This window comes from Oncorhynchus mykiss, chromosome 19, assembly GCF_013265735.2.
Source record: "Oncorhynchus mykiss isolate Arlee chromosome 19, USDA_OmykA_1.1, whole genome shotgun sequence".
NCBI lineage: Eukaryota > Metazoa > Chordata > Actinopteri > Salmoniformes > Salmonidae > Oncorhynchus > Oncorhynchus mykiss.
In genome coordinates this window covers 66,090,282-66,111,995 of record NC_048583.1, presented here as the reverse complement: position 1 = coordinate 66,111,995, position 21,714 = coordinate 66,090,282, and positions in this window count along the sequence as shown.

Sequence of the window (21,714 nt, the reverse complement as noted above, 5' to 3'; positions counted from 1 at the left end):
GCTGATAAATCGGGCGGTCTCTAGCCGTTCTATTAGTTCATCAATTTGGGGTATGGTGTAGGAGTCAAACTTTGAGATTTCATTCAACTTAAATCATTATAGAAGCAAATGGTGTCATCTGGTTTCAGCACCAACACTATGGGGTTGCACCACTCACTATTCGTCTCTTCTTTGATTTCAGCTTCCAACATAATTTTACCTCCATCCGGACGGCTTTTCTCCTAGCTTCTGGCGGTGGGGTCTCAACTTCACCCTTTTCCCGGGGTTCGGTGATGATGGTGTGCTGTACCAGATCGATGTGTCCTGGTTCACTGGAGAACACATCCTGGTTCCGACCAATCAGCTCCTGCTTCTGTGCATGGCTCAGCTATTCCCCCAGTGGCACCTCTGCCGGCTTGGTCTCAGTGATCGCCTTAGAGTAGAGTACATCAAGTGCATTCCATTTCTTTAATAAATTCACATGGTAAATCTGGGTCAGATGCTTACGTCCTGGCTGTCTGACCCTGTGGTTAACTTCACCCACCCAGGTGGGGACCAACACCAACACTTAATTAACAGTATCCTGGCTGGAAGTCTCTTCATTGTGCCCCTCTGTTGTACATCCGAGCTTGGGTCTCTTGGGCCTCCAAAGTGTGTTCCCGTACCAGGGGCCACAGGATTGCCATCCGGTCTCTCATGTCTACTACGTGTTCCACCATGGTTCGATGGGGCGACAGCTGCTGTCCCGGGCTTCTTTAGCCACATCCAGCAGTCCTCTGGGTCATCTCCCGTACAGGAGTTCAGAGGGAGAGAACCCTGTTGAAGCTTGGGGCACTTCTCAGATCGAGAACATCAGGTAGTAACTGATCCCAATTCCTTCTGTCCACCTCCATTACCTTCTTTAGCATCTGCTTCAGGGTTCTATTGAATCTTTCCACCAATCCATCGGTCTGCGGGTGATACACTGAGGTGCGCAACATGGTTATTTTCATTCGTTTGCAGAGATCCTTCATGATTCGCCACATGAATGGGGTCCCCTGGTTGGTTAATATCTCATCGGGAGAATAGCATGACTGACTCACGTGCGATTCCCTTGGTAGCCATGGTGCGCAGGGGAATGGCTTCTGGGGACATGGTGGAATAATCCAGAATCACCAGGATGTATTGGCGACCTCGGTTGCTCTTGGGTAGAGGTCCCACCAGGTCCATTGCGATCATGCTGAAGAGGACTGAAAAGATGTGTAGGGGATTTAAGGGGCTGTGAAAGTGCGGTTTTGGTGCCACCTGCTGGCACTTCAGGCAATTGCGCAGTAATCCTACACTGCTCTCTTCACACCCGGAGGGTAAAATCATGCCTTAAACCTGTCTACGGTCTTATCAACCCCTAGGTGAGCCCCAACAAGGTGGGAGTGCACCAACTGCAGGACAGATTGTACAAAGGGACGAGGCACCAACAACAACTCCATATATTCGTTGTTCTTCTTCAAAACCTCATACAGCAATTTCTTATTTTTAGAAAAATGGGGGTAGGTCATCTTACCCCCTCCACGGGCTTTCCGTCCACCATGGTCACCTGCTGGAGAGCGCTGACCAGGTTGGGTTCCTCCAGATGGGCCGTGCCGAACCGGCCTGCTAGAGAGGCGGACTCTGGCGCCACCTCATGGTCCATTGGGGACATTGCCTCACCTTCCTCCAGTCTTGCTTCACCCGAGTCACCCTCAGAGAGGGGTTCTGTTGACACCTGGGGGCCACTTCCTGGAATCGCTCCTTCTGGCATCCCTCCCACCTCTCCGGCTTCCTCCTCCCTTCTGGTTCCCTCAGTTCCCCACTTCTCCGGACATAGTCCACAGTTGGTGGAACTTCAGGAAATCCCTTCCGATAAGGACCGGCACTGGCAGGTTCGGGATGACTCCCACTGGCTCTGTGTGTTGTCCCTTTGTGGTCTGTAGGTGGAGAGTGTGGTAGGGTAGTCCTTGGTCTCACCGTGTTTCGTTAACTGAACACAAATCACGTGATGGCCACGGTGTCAGTCAGGTTTGGGGACTGGACGAAGTCAGGTCAGATCAAGGTCACTATACTCCCGGAGTCCAAAAGTTCTGTGCTGTCCTTTTCGTTGGCTCTTACCAGGGTGACAGGGGAAGGACCACTCTCCTTAGCCCAGCATGTCATCAGCAAGCCCGGTTGCTACCTCAATGGCTGAGACCGAAGGTATCGGGATATCACGGTTTGGACAGTTCCAGGCAATGTGTCCCAGCTCGCCACACTCGTAGCACTTCCTCCTGTCCAGGTTCAGAACGGGTTGTCATCTCAGGGAGCTGGCTGTTAGTGTCCCTCCATCCTTGGCTGGGGTCCAGGCGAGGTCCTCCGTCCTTTTTCGCTCCTTCGGGCGAGTGGAGGGTTCAATCTTCCATGGTTGTTCACTGCGCAGGATCTCCAAAGCCTCATGTTGACCTTCTACCAGTACCACCAGCTGATCTACGCTCTGTGGGTTAGCTTAGCTTGCTAACTTTTTAGCTTCGAATGGGAGAGAGCGTAGAATGGGCGTGATCGTCAGTGGTTCAGCAGTTAGCCAACTCTTGCCCAGCCTAAACATTTGCAATAGGGGGAGGGGGCGGTGTGGCATCATAAACCCAATCATGGAATCTTTGCACCCTGCTAATCAGGGTGTAACCATACCAGCACCGGATGACCTTTATCAGTATAAATACAGTGCCTTGCGAAAGTATTCGGCCCCCTTGAACTTTGCGACCTTTTGCCACATTTCAGGCTTCAAACATAAAGATATAAAACTGTATTTTTTTGTGAAGAATCAACAACAAGTGGGACACAATCATGAAGTGGAACGACATTTATTGGATATTTCAAACTTTTTTAACAAATCAAAAACTGAAAAATTGGGCGTGCAAAATTATTCAGCCCCTTTACTTTCAGTGCAGCAAACTCTCTCCAGAAGTTCAGTGAGGATCTCTGAATGATCCAATGTTGACCTAAATGACTAATGATGATAAATACAATCCACCTGTGTGTAATCAAGTCTCCGTATAAATGCACCTGCACTGTGATAGTCTCAGAGGTCCGTTAAAAGCGCAGAGAGCATCATGAAGAACAAGGAACACACCAGGCAGGTCCGAGATACTGTTGTGAAGAAGTTTAAAGCCGGATTTGGATACAAAAAGATTTCCCAAGCTTTAAACATCCCAAGGAGCACTGTGCAAGCAATAATATTGAAATGGAAGGAGTATCAGACCACTGCAAATCTACCAAGACCTGGCCGTCCCTCTAAACTTTCAGCTCATACAAGAGAAAGACTGATCAGAGATGCAGCCAAGAGGCCCATGATCACTCTGGATGAACTGCAAAGATCTACAGCTGAGGTGGGAGACTCTGTCCATAGGACAACAATCAGTCGTATATTGCACACATCTGGCCTTTATGGAAGAGTGGCAAGAAGAAAGCCATTTCTTAAAGATATCCATAAAAAGTTTTGTTTAAAGTTTGCCACAAGCCACCTGGGAGACACACCAAACATGTGGAAGAAGGTGCTCTGGTCAGATGAAACCAAAATGGAACTTTTTGGCAACAATGCAAAACGTTATGTTTGGCGTAAAAGCAACACAGCTCATCACCCTGAACACACCATCCCCACTGTCAAACATGGTGGTGGCAGCATCATGGTTTGGGCCTGCTTTTCTTCAGCAGGGACAGGGAAGATGGTTAAAATTGATGGGAAGATGGATGGAGCCAAATACAGGACCATTCTGGAAGAAAACCTGATGGAGTCTGCAAAAGACCTGAGACTGGGACGGAGATTTGTCTTCCAACAAGACAATGATCCAAAACATAAAGCAAAATCTACAATGGAATGGTTCAAAAATAAACATATCCAGGTGTTAGAATGGCCAAGTCAAAGTCCAGACCTGAATCCAATCGAGAATCTGTGGAAAGAACTGAAAACTGCTGTTCACAAATGCTCTCCATCCAACCTCACTGAGCTCGAGCTGTTTTGCAAGGAGGAATGGGAAAAAAATTCAGTCTCTCGATGTGCAAAACTGATAGAGACATACCCCAAGCGACTTACAGCTGTAATCGCAGCAAAAGGTGGCGCTACAAAGTATTAACTTAAGGAGGCTGAATAATTTTGCACGCCCAATTTTTCAGTTTTTGATTTGTTAAAAAAGTTTGAAATATCCAATAAATGTTGTTCCACTTCATGATTGTGTCCCACTTGTTGTTGATTCTTCACAAAAAAATACAGTTTTATATCTTTATGTTTGAAGCCTGAAATGTGGCAAAAGGTCACAAAGTTCAAGGGGGCCGAATACTTTCGCAAGGCACTGTATACAGGGCTTGGGGCGAGAGACTGCTGCGCCTGCAGCCACGCCGGCCTGGGCGGCTGTCAGCTGGCTGAGTTCCTCTAGCAGGAACCTGTTCCTCTAGCAGCTCCCGATACATAGTCTGTTGCACTATGTTCGCCTCCAGCAGCTGTTTCATCAATGCTTCCATTATGCTCCAAATCTATTTTGTTATTGAACTTGATTTGCTTTGTCCACATTCTCCACCATATATAGCAGGCTCAAGGGTGTGGGGTTTCCACGTCACCAAGTCCAATAACCAAACAGGCACAGGGAGCACAAGTAGAATGCAAATGGGGAATTTATTAGGGATATTTGCACACGGTGGGAAAGGGTGGGAATCCAGCAACCCGTTCACAAAGGGAAATCGTAGAGATAATTCTCCCTCTCGGTCAGAGAGTGGCCAATGATTAAGTCTGTATATGGAAGCAGCAGCCTCTCCGTACTAGTGATGGCTAATTAACATTCTGATGGCCTTGAAATAGAAGCTGTTTTTTTAGTCTCCTGATCCCTGCTTTGATGCACCTGTTCTGACCTCACCTTCTGGATGATAGTGGGCTGAACAGGAAGTGGCTTGGGTGGTTCTTGTCCTTGATGCTCTTTTTGGTCTTCCTGTGACATCGGGTGCTGTAGGTGTCCTGGAGGGGAGGTAGTTTGCACTCGCTGATGCGTTGTACTACAGTCAATGTGCTGATAGCACTTCAGTAACGTTTTCCTCAAATTTGCTTTGTTAAAATCCCCAGCTACAATAAATGCAGCCTCAGGATATATTATTTCCAGTTTGCATAAAGTCCAGTGAAGTTCCTTGAGGGCCGTCGTGGTATCGGCTTGAGGGAGGATATACGCGGCTGTGACGATAACCGAATATAGTTCTCTTGGGAGATAATACGGTCGGCATTTGATTGTGAGGCATTCTAGGCTGTGTGAATAAAAGGACTTGAGTTCTTGTATGTTATCACAGTTACACCATGAGTCATTAATCATGAAACTTACACCCCTGCCCTTCTTCTTCCCAGAGAGATTTTTATTCCTGTCTGTGCGATGAACTGAGAACCCAACTGGCTGTACAGACACAGACAGTATATCCAGAGAGCCATGTTTCCATGAAACAGAGTATGTTACAATCCCTGATGTCTCTCTGGAAGGAAATCCTCGCCATGAGCTTGTCACTTTATTATCCAGAGACTGAACATTAACGAGTAATGTAATCGGAAGTGATAGGTGGTGTGCTTCCGGAGTCTGACTAAAAAAAACACCCAGAGTACTACTTTTATGCCGGCGGTGTTTTGGAACAGCCTCTGGAATCAGTTCAAATGTCCTGGGGGGTACGAACAAGGGATCCGATTCGGGAAAGTCATATTCCTGGTAATAATGTTGGTAATGATGGTGAGTTACTGCTGCTCTGATATCCAAAAGTTATTCCCGGCTGTATGTAATAACCCAAAAAATGTATTGGGCTAGTGATGTAAGAAATAACACATAAAAATAAACTAAATATCACAGATTAAAAAAGCTGCAAACTGTCAAGCAGCACCATAGTCCCTGAGCACAAGAATGCCAAGGTAAACAGTCTAAATTACTATCACCCTTTAGCTCTCACATATGTAGCAATACAATGCTTTGAAAAGGCTGGTCATGGCTCATATCAACACCATCATCCCAGACATCCTGGACCCACTCCAATTAGAATACCTCCCCAACAGATCCACAGATGGCTCAATCGCAATTGCACTCCATTCCTTCACCTACCTGGACAAGAGGAACACCTATATAATGCTGTTCATCGGCCACAGCTCAACACCCTAAAGCCCTCTAAGCTCATCACTAAGCTAAGGACTCCCTCTGCAATTGGATCCTGGACCCTCAGGGATGCTTAGTCCCCTCCTGTACTCAATGTTCACTCACAACTGCGTGATCAAGCACAATTCCAACACCATCATTAGCATTGCTGACGACACGACGGGTGTTGGCCTGATCACCGATGACAATGAGACAGCCTACAGGTAGGAGGTCAGTGAACTAACAGTGTGGTGTCAGAGGAAGGCCCTAAAATTGTTAAAGACTCCAGCCACCCTGGGTCCTCCCGAGAGGAGCAGCAGTCCAAGGCACTGCATCGAGGCACTGCATCGCATAGCTGTGTCACTACAGATCCTGGTTCGATCCCAGGCTGTGTCGCAGCCGTCCACGACCAGGAGACCCATGAGGTCGGCACACAATTGGCCCAGCGTCGTCAGTGGAGGGTTTGGCCAGCCGGGTTGTCCTTGGTCCATCGTACTCTTGCAACTCCTGTGGCGGGCTGGGTGCAATGCACGCTGACACGGTCGCCAGGTGTACGGTGTTTCCTCCGACACATTGGTGTGGCTAGCTTCCGGGTTAAGTGAGCATTGTGTCAAGAAGCAGGGCAGGGTCGTGTTTCTCCTCTCCCGAGTCTGTACGGGAGTTGCAGCGATAGGAACAGACTGTAACTACCAATTGGATAACACGAAGAAAAAAAATCACAAATAAAAATACGAAATAAATAACACATTTGAATTTTTTTTTAAAGACTCCTACCATCCAAGTCATAAACTGTGCGGTAGCAGAGATGTACCAAGTCTGGAAACAACAGGTTCTGTACAGGTTCTACCCCCAAGCCTTAAGACTGCTAAATCGTTAACAAAATAGCTACCTGGAGTATCTGCATTGACCCTTTTTGCACTAACTCATTTGACTCATCACGTATGCTGCTGCTACTGTGTATTATGTATCCTGTTACCTAGTAATTTTACCCCTACCTATACACTAAATGACCAAAAGTACATGAACGTCTCATTCCAAAAATCATGGGCATTAATATGGAGTTGTTCCCCCCTTTGCTCCCATAAAAGTCTCCACTCTTCTGGGAAGGCTTTCTACTAGATGTTGGATCATTGCTGCATGGACTTGCTTCCATTCAGCACAAGAGCATTAGTGAAGTCGGGCAGTGACGATGGGCGATTAGGCCTGGCTCACAGTCGGCAGTCATATTCATCCCAAAGGTGTTCCATGGGGTTGAGGTCAGGGCTCTGTGCAAGCCAGGCAAGTTCATCCACACCAATCTCGGACAAACCATTTCTGTAAGAACCTCGCTTTGTGCACAGGGGCATTGTCATGCTGAAACAGGAAAGGTCCTTCCCCAAACTTTTGCCACAAAGTTGGAAGCACAGAATCGTAATAAATGTCATTGTATGCTATAGCATTAGGATTTCCCTTCACTGGAACTAAGGGGCCCAAACCATGAAAAACAGCCCCAGATCATTATTCCTCCTCCACCAAACTTTACTGTTGGCACTATGCATTGGGGCAGGTAGCGTTCTCCTGGCACATCAACTAGGTACTGGTACTCCCATGTTATTACCTCGTACCCCTGCACAACAACTAGGTACTAGCACTACCATTATATAGCCATGTTATAATCTCGTACCCCTGCACAACAACTAGGTAATGCTACTCCCATGTTATTACCTCGTACCCCTGCACAACAACTAGGTACTAGCACTACCATTATATAGCCATGTTATAATCTCGTACCCCTGCACAACAACTAGGTAATGCTACTCCCATGTTATCGTTACTCATTGTGTATTCCTTGTGTTACAATTTTTTTCTATGATTTTTCTATTCTTCTTCATTGGGAGGGTCTGTAGGCATTTCATTGGGAGGGCCTGTAGGCATTTCATTGGGTGGGCCTGTAGTCGTTTCATTGGGAGGGCCTGTAGGCATTTCATTGGGAGTGCCTGTAGGCATTTCATTCGGAGGGCCTTTAGGCATTTCATTGTTAGTCTACACCTGTTGCTTACAAAGCATAATTCAATTAAAGATATCAGTTATATAAGTGACATTACCTTAACGTTACCAGTTTATAAGTGACATTACCTCAACATTACCAGTTTATGTAAGTGCCATTACCTCAACATTACCAGTTTGTGTAAGTGACATTACCTCAACATTACCAGTTTATAACAGTAACATTGTCTCAACATTACCAGTTTATATAAGTGCCATTACCTCAACATTACCAGTTTATGTAAGTGACATTACCCTCTACATTACCAGTTTATGTAAGTGACATTACCTCTACATTACCAGTTTATGTAAGTGACATTACCCTCAACATTACCAGTTTGTGTAAGTGACATTACCTCAACATTACCCGTTTATATAAGTTACATTACATCAACATTACCCGTTTATATAAGTGACATTACCTCAACATTACCCGTTTATGTAAGTGACATTACCTCAACATTACCAGTTTATGTAAGTTACATTACATCAACATTACCCGTTTATATAAGTGACATTACCTCAACATTACCAGTTTGTGTGAGTGACATTACCTCAACATTACCAGTTTATAACATTAACATTGCCTCAACATTACCAATTTATAACAGTAACATTGCCTCAACATTACCAGTTTATAGAAGTGCCATTACCTCAACATTACCAGTTTATGTAAGTGACATTACCGCTACATTACCAGTTTATGTAAGTGATATTACCCTCAACATTACCCGTTTGTGTGACATTACCTCAACATTACCAGTTTATAACATTAACATTGCCTCAACATTACCAGTTTATAACAGTAACATTGCCTCAACATTACCAGTTTATATAAGTGCCATTACCTCAACATTACCAGTTTATGTAAGTGACATTACCTCTACATTACCAGTTTATGTAAGTGACATTACCTCTACATTACCAGTTTATGTAAGTGACGTTACCTCTACATTACCAGTTTATGTAAGTGATATTACCCTCAACATTACCCGTTTGTGTGACATTACCTCAACATTACCAGTTTATATAAGTTACATTACATCAACATTACCCATTTATATAAGTGACATTCCCTCAACATTACCGGTTTATATAATTGACATTCCCTCCGCATGACCAGTTTATGTGAGTGACATTACCTCAACATTACCAGTTTATTTAAGTGGCATTTCCTCAACATTACCAGTTTATAACAGTAACATTACCTGAACATTACCAGTTAATAACAGTAACATTACCCTCAAGATTACCAGTTAATAACAGTAACATTACCCTCAAGATTATCAGTTAATAACAGTAACATTACCCTCAAGATTATCAGTTTATATCCATTACATTTCATGAACATAATATAATGTAAGTAGTAATTTACAGTGAAAGATCAGTATTATACTACCTTATGAATCAAATCAAATCAAATGTACTTATATAGCCCTTCTTACATCAGCTGATATCTCAAAGTGCTGTACAGAAACCCAGCCTAAAACCCCAAACAGCAAGGTGTAGAAGCACGGTGGCTAGGAAAAACTCCCTAGAAAGGAAGAAACCTAGAGAGGAACCAGGCTATGAGGGGTGGCCAGTCCTCTTCTGGCTGTGCCGGGGGGAGATTATAACAGAACATGGCCAAGATGTTCAAATGTTCATAAATGACCAGCATGGTCAAATAATGAACATAATGTAAGTGGTAGTTTACTGTGAAACCTCAGCGTTATACTACAACATAACAGAAGAGACGTAACAGAACAGAACAGAACAGAACAGAATAGACGTAACATGACAGAATAGAACAGAATAGACGTAACATGACAGAACAGAATAGACTTAACAGAACAGAACAGAACAGACTTAACAGAACAGAATAGACTTTACAGAACAGAATAGACTTAACAGAACAGAATAGACTTAACTGAATAGACTTAACTTAACAGAACAGAACAGACTTAACAGAACAGAATAGACTTTACAGAACAGAATAGACTTAACAGAACAGAATAGACCTAACAGAATAGACTTAACAGAACAGAATAAACTTAACAGAACAGAACAGAATAGACTTAACAGAACAGAACAGAATAGACTTAACAGAACAGAATAGACTTAACAGAATAGACTTAACAGAACAGAACAGAATAGACTTAACAGAACAGAATAGACTTAACAGAACAGAATAGACTTAACAGAACATAATAGAATTAACAGAACAGAATAGACTTAACAGAACAGAATAGACTTAACAGAACAGAATAGACTTAACAGAACAGAATAGACTTAACAGAATAGACTTAACAGAACAGAATAGACTTAACAGAATAGACTTAACAGAACAGAACAGAATAGACTTAACAGAACAGAATAGACTTAACAGAATAGACTTAACAGAACAGAATAGACTTAACAGAATATTCTTAACAGAACAGAATAGACTTAACAGAACAGAAGAGACGTAACAGAACAGACTTAACAGAACAGAACAGACTTAACAGAACAGAACAGACTAGACTTAACAGAACAGAAGAGATTTAACAGAACCGAAGAGACGTAAGAGAACAGAATAGAGCAGAATAGTATGATGATGTAATTCTCAGTCTTCAGGCCACGAATACATTTCCAATCTGTAATAACAACATGCCATATACACAGCAACACATTTAAATGGTGTTGCAAAGGAGTGTTTAGGTGTGACATTCTAATGCATTCAGTGTCACTAAACTAAACTCAGCATTCGCTTTCTCCCCTTTTTTTCACATTTTCTGCTGGTCTGGGTTTTTTCTGTAGTGTTTCTCCTGTTATCTCAGAACATGGATATTGATTTAGGGACAGTAGTTGTATGCTTGATAATAAGCTAAGCAGAAATATGTCTTTACACCCTGTGTTCTGCTGTTGTTAACCTTCTGTTAAAGTATCTGGCCATTTCAACAGACCCACTAGGCTGTGCTTCCCTTCTGTTAAAGTATCTGGCCCTTTCAACAGACCCACTAGGCTGTGCTTCCCTTCTGTTAAAGTATCTGGCCCTTTCAACAGACCCACTAGGCTGTGCTTCCCTTCTGTTAAAGTATATGGCCATTTCAACAGACCCACTAGGCTGTGCTTCCCTTCTGTTAAAGTATCTGGCCCTTTCAACAGACCCACTAGGCTGTGCTTCCCTTCTGTTAAAGTATCTGGCCCTTTCAACAGACCCACTAGGCTGTGCTTCCCTTCTATTAAAGTATCTGGCCCTTTCAACAAAACCACTAGGCTGTGCTTCCCTTCTATTAAAGTATATGGCCATTTCAACAGACCCACTAGGCTGGTAAACGCCTGGTTTGTCTGGTAAACTCCTGGTAAACGCCTTGTTTACGCCTGGTTTACGCCTGGTTTACGCCTGGTAAACGCCTGGTTTATGCCTGGTAAACGCCTGGTAAACGCCTGGTTTACGCCTGGTTTACGCCTGGTTTACGCCTGGTTTACGCCTGGTAAACGCCTGGTTTATGCCTGGTAAACGCCTGGTTTACGCCTGGTTTACGCCTGGTTTACGCCTGGTTTACGCCTGGTTTATGCCTGGTAAACGCCTGGTAAACGCCTGGTAAACGCCTGGTTTACGCCTGGTTTACGCCTGGTTTACGACTGGTTTACGCCTGGTTTTTCCCCCATCGCTGCTGTCATATTAGCCTCTCAATCACACTACAGGATTAAAGGTGTCTGTCGCACTGTGTCCCCATTGGTACCCTATTCCTTATACAGTGTACTACTGTTGACCAGAGCCCTCTGGTCTTATTCCTTATACAGTGTACTACTGTTGACCAGAGCCCTCTGGTCTTATTCCTTATACAGTGTACTACTGTTGACCAGAGCCCTCTGGTCTTATTCCTTATACAGTGTACTACTGTTGACCAGAGCCCTCTGGTCTTATTCCTTATACAGTGTACTACTGTTGACCAGAGCCCTCTGGTCTTATTCCTTATACAGTGTACTACTGTTGACCAGAGCCCTCTGGTCTTATTCCTTATACAGTGTACTAATGTTGACCAGAGCCATCTGGTCTTATTCCTTATACAGTGTACTACTGTTGACCAGAGCCCTCTGGTCTTATTCCTTATACAGTGTACTAATGTTGACCAGAGCCCATAGGGAATAGAGTTTCATTTGGGACGCTGTCTGTCTGTCTGTCTGTCTGTCTCCTCCTCCGTCAGCCTGGCAACGGATTGATCCGCAGTGACACATGAACACACAGGCAACTGAGGAATTAGCATGAATTTGAATGCATTAACACCTTCCCCAGAGTTGATGTCCGCGCCCCGCGGAAATCTAGTTAGAATAAGGGAAAAAATACCCATAAAAAGCTGTCAGATAGAGATGTCTGTTTTGCATTGGATGGCTCTCAATCCACCGCATCCGCTGATGTCGCACTTCTGTGGTGACAGGTGACCATGAGACATCCTGGAAATCCATCTTCTCACAAAATTGTCTGTAGCATCAGAACGGTTTGGCCTATAAACTATTGGACAGATGAGTCTCTCACAAACACATTGGAAGGGCAATCTGAAGAGCCCCCAGGTACCAGTCTGAAAAAAATATGGCAGTATGCATGTTTACTTTAGTGACAAAAATGTGAGGTTAAATACACGTTAAAAAATCAAATGTTTCCTGATCTTTCTTCTTCTCTCAGATATAGGAGAGACAATTTAAACAAACTTCCTTTAGATTTTTGGGAGGGGCTGTCTGTTGTTCCACGTGTTTCTATTGGCTAATAGCAGTAAGGACTGTCTGCTGTTCCACGTGTTTCTATTGGCTAATAGCAGTAAGGACTGTCTGTTGTCCAAAGAGTTTGTATGGACTGACAGCAGTAAATGCCAAAATTATATTTCATTATATTTTTATATATTTTTGATATACTTCAAAACGATACTTGGTATGACCTTCTTAAAACAATTCCATGTAGTTCAGAAGAACCCCCCGGTTTAGACAGGGCTTAGACTCTTATGGGTTAATCATTCTGTGGTGGGATTTTCATAGCATTTATTCACAGAACTTTTCACAATGCATGCGGCCCAAGTGGTACCTATGGCTCGTCCAAACTAGTGCAGAGGGCATAGGATGCTATTTGGGACGAAGGTTCTGGCATCACAGTAGGGCTCAATCAGTCATCCTCTAACAGCTGACGCAGGTTCTGGCATCACAGTAGGGCTCAATCAGTCATCCTCTAACAGCTGACGCAGGTTCTGGCATCACAGTAGGGCTCAATCAGTCATCCTCTAACAGCTTACCACATCAGCCAGACCACAGTATTGCTTCAATAAATTAACACAGAAAGATAGCACACCACAATCAGGCTCAAATGCTTAATATCTTACAGAGTGGGAAGACAGCGTCACATTAAATCAGTTCTGTAGGCCTATGATCACGATTCCCTCTGATCATTTTTTTTTTACATTTACATGTTAGTCATTTAGCAGACTCTCTTATCCAGAGCCACTACAGTAGTGAGTCATTTAACAGACTCTCTTATCCAGAGCCACTACAGTAGTGAGTCATTTAGCAGACTCTCTGATCCAGAGCCACTACAGTAGTGAGTCATTTAACAGACTCTCTTATCCAGAGCCACTACAGTAGTGAGTCATTTAGCAGACTCTCTTATCCAGAGCCACTACAGTAGTGAATCATTTAACAGACTCTCTTATCCAGAGCCACTACAGTAGTGAGTCATTTAGCAGACTCTCTTATCCAGAGCCACTACAGTAGTGAATCATTTAACAGACTCTCTTATCCAGAGCCACTACAGTAGTGAGTCATTTAACAGACTCTCTTATCCAGAGCCATTACAGTAGTGAGTCATTTAGCAGACTCTCTGATCCAGAGCCACTACAGTAGTGAATCATTTAACAGACTCTCTTATCCAGAGCCACTACAGTAGTGAGTCATTTAGCAGACTCTCTTATCCAGAGCCACTACAGTAGTGAATCATTTAACAGACTCTCTTATCCAGAGCCACTACAGTAGTGAGTCATTTAACAGACAAGTTTATCCAGAGACACTACAGTAGTGAATCATTTAGCGGAATCTCTTATCCAGAGCCATTACAGTAGTGAGTCATTTAGCAGACTCTCTGATCCAGAGCCATTACAGTAGTGAGTCATTTAGCAGACTCTCTGATCCAGAGCCACTACAGTAGTGAGTCATTTAACAGACTATTTTATCCAGAGACACTACAGTAGTGAATCATTTAGCGCAATCTCTTATCCAGAGCCATTACAGTAGTGAGTCATTTAGCAGACTCTCTTATCCAGAGCCATTACAGTAGTGAGTCATTTAGCAGACTCTCTGATCCAGAGCCATTACAGTAGTGAGTAATTTATCAGACTCTCTGATCCAGAGCCATTACAGTAGTGAGTCATTTAGCAGACTCTCTGATTAGAGCCACTATAGTAGTGAGTCATTTAGCAGACTCTCTGATTAGAGCCACTACAGTAGTGAGTCATTTAGCAGACTCTCTGATCCAGTTAGAATTAGTGTCAGTTAGAATTAGAGTGTCAGTTAGAATTAGAGTGTCAGTTAGAATTAGTGTCAGTTAGAATTAGTGTCAGTTACAATTAGAGTGTCAGTTAGAATTAGTGTCAGTTACAATTAGAGTGTCAGTTAGAATTAGTGTCAGTTAGAATTAGTGTCAGTTACAATTAGAGTGTCAGTTACAATTAGTGTCAGTTACAATTAGTGTCAGTTAGAATTTGTGTCAGTTAGAATTAGAGTGTCAGTTAGAATTAATTTCAGTTACAATTAGAGTGTCAGTTAGAATTAGTGTCAGTTAGAATTAGTGTCAGTTAGAATTAGTGTCAGTTAGAATTAGAGTGTCAGTTAGAATTAGTGTCAGTTAAAATTAGAATGTCAGTTACAATTAGAGTGTCAGTTAGAATTAGTGTCAGTTAGAATTAGAGTGTCAGTTAGAATTAGAGTGTTAGTCAGAACTAGAGTGTTAGAGTTTTTGAGTTTTAGTTCACGAAAGGCTTGAATTTATTCATTACATTTTTCTGATAAAGTAGACATAGTCCTTACAACAGCTGCCAATATGCAGTATTTAAATACATGCCATTATTTATGGAGTGTGTGCTATCTCCTGAATGATTCCTCTTTTCCAAGCCTCTTTCTAATGCTCCCACCCTGGTTTGAATGGAAGGTCCTAAATAATGCCTTCAGAAAGTATTCACGCCGCTTGACTTTTTACACATTTTCTTGTGTTACAGCCTTAATTTAAAATAGATTGTATTTAGATTTATTGTTACCAGCCTAAACACAATACCCCAAAATGTCAAAGTGGATTTTTTTTACAAAAAATAAAAAAGTGAAACGCTGCCATGGAGACAAGTGTTTTAATACTATTATCACTTCATGTCTATAGTCATGGCCTCTAAACCTTCAAGCTGCATACTGGACCGTTTTCCAACAAAACTACTGAAAGAGCTGCTTCCTGTGCTTGGCCCTCCTATGTTGAACATAATAAACGGCTCTCTATCCACCGGATGTGTACCAAACTCACTAAAAGTGGCAGTAATAAAGCCTCTCTTGAAAAAGCCAAACCTTGACCCAGAAAATCCAAAAAATGTAATAAACTATTGGCCTATGTCGAATCTCCCATTCTTCTCAAACATTTTAGAAAATGCTGACGCGCATCAACTCATTGACTTCCTGAAGACAAACAATGTACACGAAATGCTTCGGTCTGGTTTTAGACCCCATCATAGCACAGAGACTGCACTCTGAAAGTGGTAAATTATCTTTTAATTGCATCAGACCGAGGTTCTGCATCTGTCCTCGTGCTCCTAGACCATAGTGCTGCTTTTGACACGATCGATCACCACTTTTTGGGGGGAGAGATTGGAAACCCTAATTGGTCACTGAATAGTAAGGAACTCCCCTCACCTCATTGTCTAGGTCCTAATTGGTTGCTGAATAGTAAGGAACTCCCCTCACCTCATTGTCTAGGTCCTAATTGGTCGCTGAATAGTAAAGAACTCCCCTCACCTCATTGTCTAGGTCCTAATTGGTCGCTGAATAGTAAGGAACTCCCCTCACCTCATTGTCTTGGTCCTAATTGGTCGCTGAATAGTAAGGAACTCCCCTCACCTCATTGTCTAGGTCCTAATTGAACAAATATAAATATTCCCAAAATGCATCCTGTTTGCAACAAGGCACTAAAGTATTCATCATCTGAAGACACATGATAAACTGTTGCTATATGAAGGGGTTGATGACGTGCTGACGTCATTTCCTGTCATAGCTTGTGGACTTGTTTAAGTGATGCTGTGCGTTTTCTTGCTAGCCTTACTTTGCTACGTGCCAACTTTGAGGTTTTTATTTTTTCCCCACGCTCAACTTTTTTCATTCAACTTTTTCACCCCCGGATGCTTTATCTGGACGTGGTTCGTCAGGACCTAGCCGAAGCCGAAGCTTAGTAGTAACATTAACATGATGCCTTCTAATTGCAGTCGCTGTACTCATAATATACAGGAGAACGATCGCCTCACTGCGAGGATAGCTGTGCTACAAGCCCAGCTTCAGACACAATCGTTAGGCAAGGGTAATTTCAGTGTAGGAAAGGATGAAACAGCGTCTGTGCCACCAGTAAGTACAGATAGTAGTATAAATCCCCTCACACGGTCCTTGCAGCCGGACAACTTTCTCAATGCTTCTGGAGGGAAATGCTGTAGGAATGTTCAACCGGTGTCACTCATTCAGCAGACAGAAATGTTCAACCGGTTCTCCCCATTAAGCAACGAGTCGAGTCAGAGGCAGAGCCTTCTCTTGTCTCTACTCGTCCCGTTACGGGGTCTGAGACGCCGAAGCTTCCCACCATTAGTTATTGGCGACTTCTTTACCCGCGGTATTAGATTTAAAACTAATCATCCAGCGATCATACACTGTTTACCAGGGGCCAGGGCTACCGACGTTAAGCCTAATCTGAAGATGGTGCTGGCTACGGCTAAAACTGGCGAGTGTAGAGAGTATAGAGATATTGTTATCCATGTTGGCACCAACGATGTTAGGATGAAACAGTCAGAGGTCACCAAGCGCAACATAGCCTCAGCGTGTAAATCAGAAAGATGTGTCGGCATCGAGTAATTGTCTCTGGCCCCCTCCCAGTTAGGGGGAGTGATGAGCTCTACAGCAAAGTCTCACAACTCAATCGCTGGTTGAAAACTGTTTTCTGCCCCTCCCAAAAGATAGAATTTGTAGATAATTGGCCCTCTTTCTGGGGCTCACCCACAAACAGGACCAAGCCTAACCTGCTGAGGAGTGACAGACTCCATCCTAGCTGGAGGGGTGCTCTCATCTTATCTACCAACATAGACAGGGCTCTAACTCCTCTAGCTCCACAATGAAATAGGGTGCAGGCCAGGCAGCAGGCTGTTAGCCAGCCTGCCAGCATAGTGGAGTCTGCAACTAGCACAGTCAGTGTAGTCAGCTCAGCTATTCCCATTGAGACCGTGTCTGTGCCTCCATCTAGGTTGGGCAAAACTAAACATGGCGATGTTCGCCTTAGCAATCTCACTGGGATAAAGACCACCTCCATTCCTGTCATTATTGAAAGAGATTGTGATACCTCACATCTCAAAATAGGGCTACTTAATGTTAGATCCCTCACTTCCAAGGCAGTTATAGTCAATGAACTGATCATTATATGGATGTGACTGGCCTGACTGAAACATGGCTTAAGCCTGATGAATTTACTGTGTTAAATGAGGCCTCACCTCCTGGTTACACTAGTGACCATATCCCCCATGCATCTCGCAAAGACGGAGGTGTTGCTAACATTTACGATACCAAATTTCAATTTACAAAAAAAAAAATGACTGCGTTTTCATCTTTTGAGCTTCTAGTCATGAAATCTATGCAGCTCAACTCAATCACTTTTTATAGCTACTGTTTACAGGCCTCCTGGGCCCTATACAGCGTTCCTAACTGAGTTCCCTGAATTCTCATCAGACCTTGTAGTCATGAAACATAATATTCACATTTTTGGTGACTTTAATATTCACATGGAAAAGTCCACAGACCCACTCCAAAAGGCTTTCGGAGCCATCATCGGTTTTGTCCAACATGTCTCTGGACTTACTCACTGTCACAGTCATACTCTGGACCTAGTTTTGTCTCATGGAATAAATGTTGTGGATCTAAATGTTTTTCCCCATAATCCTGGACTATCGGACCACCATTTTATTACGTTTGCAATCGTAACAAATAATCTGCTCAGACCCCAACCAAGGATCATCAAAAGCCATGCTATACATTCTCGGACATCCCAAAGATTCCAAGTGTAACATCTGCTTCCAGCTCTCACTCTAAAAGACGTAGATCCCCTGAACGCAGCTCACTCTCCAGCCCACTCTCCAGGTCACACTCTCAAACAGGTAGATCCCCTGAACGTAGCTCACTCTCCAGCCCACTCGCCAGGTCACACTCTCAAAGACGTAGATCCCCTGAACGCAGCTCACTCTCCAGCCCACTCTCCAGGTCACACTCTCAAACACGTAGATCCCCTGAACGCAGCTCACTCTCCAGCCCACTCTCCAGGTCACACTCTCAAACACGTATATCCCCTGAACGCAGCTCACTCTCCAGGTCACACTCTCAAACACGTAGTTCCCCTGAACGTAGCTCACTCTCCAGCCCACTATCCAGGTCACACTCTCAATCACGTAGATCCCCTGAACGCAGCTCACTCTCCAGCCCACACTCTCAAACACATAGATCCCCTTAATGCAGCTCACTCTCCAGCCCACACTCGCAAACACATAGATCCCCTTAATGCAGCTCACTCTCCAACTCACACTCTCAAACACGTAGATCCCCTGAACGCAGCTCACTCTCCAGCCCACTCTCCAGGTCACACTCTCAAACACGTAGATCCCATGAACGCAGCTCACTCTCCAGCTCACACTCTCAAACACGTAGATCCCCTGAACGCAGCTCACTCTCCAGCCCACTCTCCAGGTCAAACTCTCAAACACGTAGATCCCCTGAACGTAGCTCACTCTCCAGCCCACTCTCCAGGTCACACTCTCAAACACGTAGATACCCTGAACGCAGCTCACTCTCCAGCTCACACTCTCAAACACGTAGATCCCCTTAATGCAGCTCACTCTCCAGCCCACACTCGCAAACACATAGATCCCCTTAATGCAGCTCACTCTCCAGCCCACACTCGCAAACACATAGATCCCCTTAATGCAGCTCACTCTCCAGCCCACACTCTCAAACACATAGATCCCCTTAATGCAGCTCACTCTCCAGCCCACACTCTCAAACACATAGATCCCCTTAATGCAGCTCACTCTCCAGCCCACACTCTCAAACACGTAAATCCCCTGAACGCAGCTCACTCTCCAACTCACACTCTCAAACACGTAGATCCCCTGAACACAGCTCACTCTCCAACTCACACTCTCAAACACGTAGATCCCCTGAACGCAGCTCACTCTCCAGCCCACTCTCCAGGTCACACTCTCAAACACGTAGATCCCCTCAACGCAGCTCACTCTCCAGCCCACTCTCCAGGTCACACTCTCAAACACGTAGATCCCATGAACGCAGCTCACTCTCCAGCTCACACTCTCAAACACGTAGATCCCCTGAACGCAGCTCACTCTCCAGCGCATACTCTCCAGGTCACACTCTCAAACACGTAGATCCCCTGAACGTAGCTCACTCTCCAGCCCACTCTCCAGGTCACACTCTCAAACACGTAGATACCCTGAACGCAGCTCACTCTCCAGCTCACACTCTCAAACACGTAGATCCCCTTAATGCAGCTCACTCTCCAACCCATACTCGCCAAACACATAGATCCCCTTAATGCAGCTCACTCTCCAGCCCACACTCGCAAACACATAGATCCCCTTAATGCAGCTCACTCTCCAGCCCACACTCTCAAACACATAGATCCCCTGAACGCAGTTCACTCTCCAGCCCACTCTCCAGGTCACACTCTCAAATACGTAGATCCCATGAACGCAGCTCACTCTCCAGCTCACACTCTCAAACACGTAGATCCCCTGAACGCAGCTCACTCTCCAGCCCACTCTCCAGGTCACACTCTCAAACACGTAGATCCCCTGAACGTAGCTCACTCTCCAGCCCACTCTCCAGGTCACACTCTCAAACACGTAGATACCCTGAACGCAGCTCACTCTCCAGCTCACACTCTCAAACACGTAGATCCCCTTAATGCAGCTCACTCTCCAGCCCACACTCGCAAACACATAGATCCCCTTAATGCAGCTCACTCTCCAGCCCACACTCGCAAACACATAGATCCCCTTAATGCAGCTCACTCTCCAGCCCACACTCTCAAACACATAGATCCCCTTAATGCAGCTCACTCTCCAGCCCACACTCTCAAACACGTAGATCCCCTGAACGCAGCTCACTCTCCAACTCACACTCTCAAACACGTAGATCCCCTGAACACAGCTCACTCTCCAGCTCACACTCTCAAACACATAGATCCCCTTAATGCAGCTCACTCTCCAGCCCACACTCTCAAACACGTAGATCCCCTGAACGCAGCTCACTCTCCAACTCACACTCTCAAACACGTAGATCCCCTGAACACAGCTCACTCTCCAGCTCACACTCTCAAACACGTAGATCCCCTTAATGCAGCTCACTCTCCAACTCACACTCTCAAACACGTAGATCCCCTGAACACAGCTCACTCTCCAACTCACACTCTCAAACACGTAGATCCCCTGAACGCAGCTCACTCTCCAGCCCACTCTCCAGGTCACACTCTCAAACACGTAGATCCCCTGAACGCAGCTCACTCTCCAGCCCACTCTCCAGGTCACACTCTCAAACACGTAGATCCCCTGAACGCAGCTCACTCTCCAGCCCACTCTCCAGGTCACACTCTCAAACACGTAGATCCCATGAACGCAGCTCACTCTCCAGCCCACTCTCCAGCTCACACTCTCAAACACGTAGATCCCCTGAACGCAGCTCACTCTCCAGCCCACTCTCCAGGTCAAACTCTCAAACACGTAGATACCCTGAACGCAGCTCACTCTCCAGCTCACACTCTCAAACACGTAGATCCCCTGAACGCAGCTCACTCTCCAGCCCACTCTCCAGGTCACACTCTCAAACACGTAGATACCCTGAACGCAGCTCACTCTCCAGCTCACACTCTCAAACACGTAGATCCCCTTAATGCAGCTCACTCTCCAGCCCACACTCGCAAACACATAGATCCCCTTAATGCAGCTCACTCTCCAGCCCACACTCGCAAACACATAGATCCCCTTAATGCAGCTCACTCTCCAGCCCACACTCTCAAACACATAGATCCCCTTAATGCAGCTCACTCTCCAGCCCACACTCTCAAACACGTAAATCCCCTGAACGCAGCTCACTCTCCAACTCACACTCTCAAACACGTAGATCCCCTGAACACAGCTCACTCTCCAACTCACACTCTCAAACACGTAGATCCCCTGAACGCAGCTCACTCTCCAGCCCACTCTCCAGGTCACACTCTCAAACACGTAGATCCCCTCAACGCAGCTCACTCTCCAGCCCACTCTCCAGGTCACACTCTCAAACACGT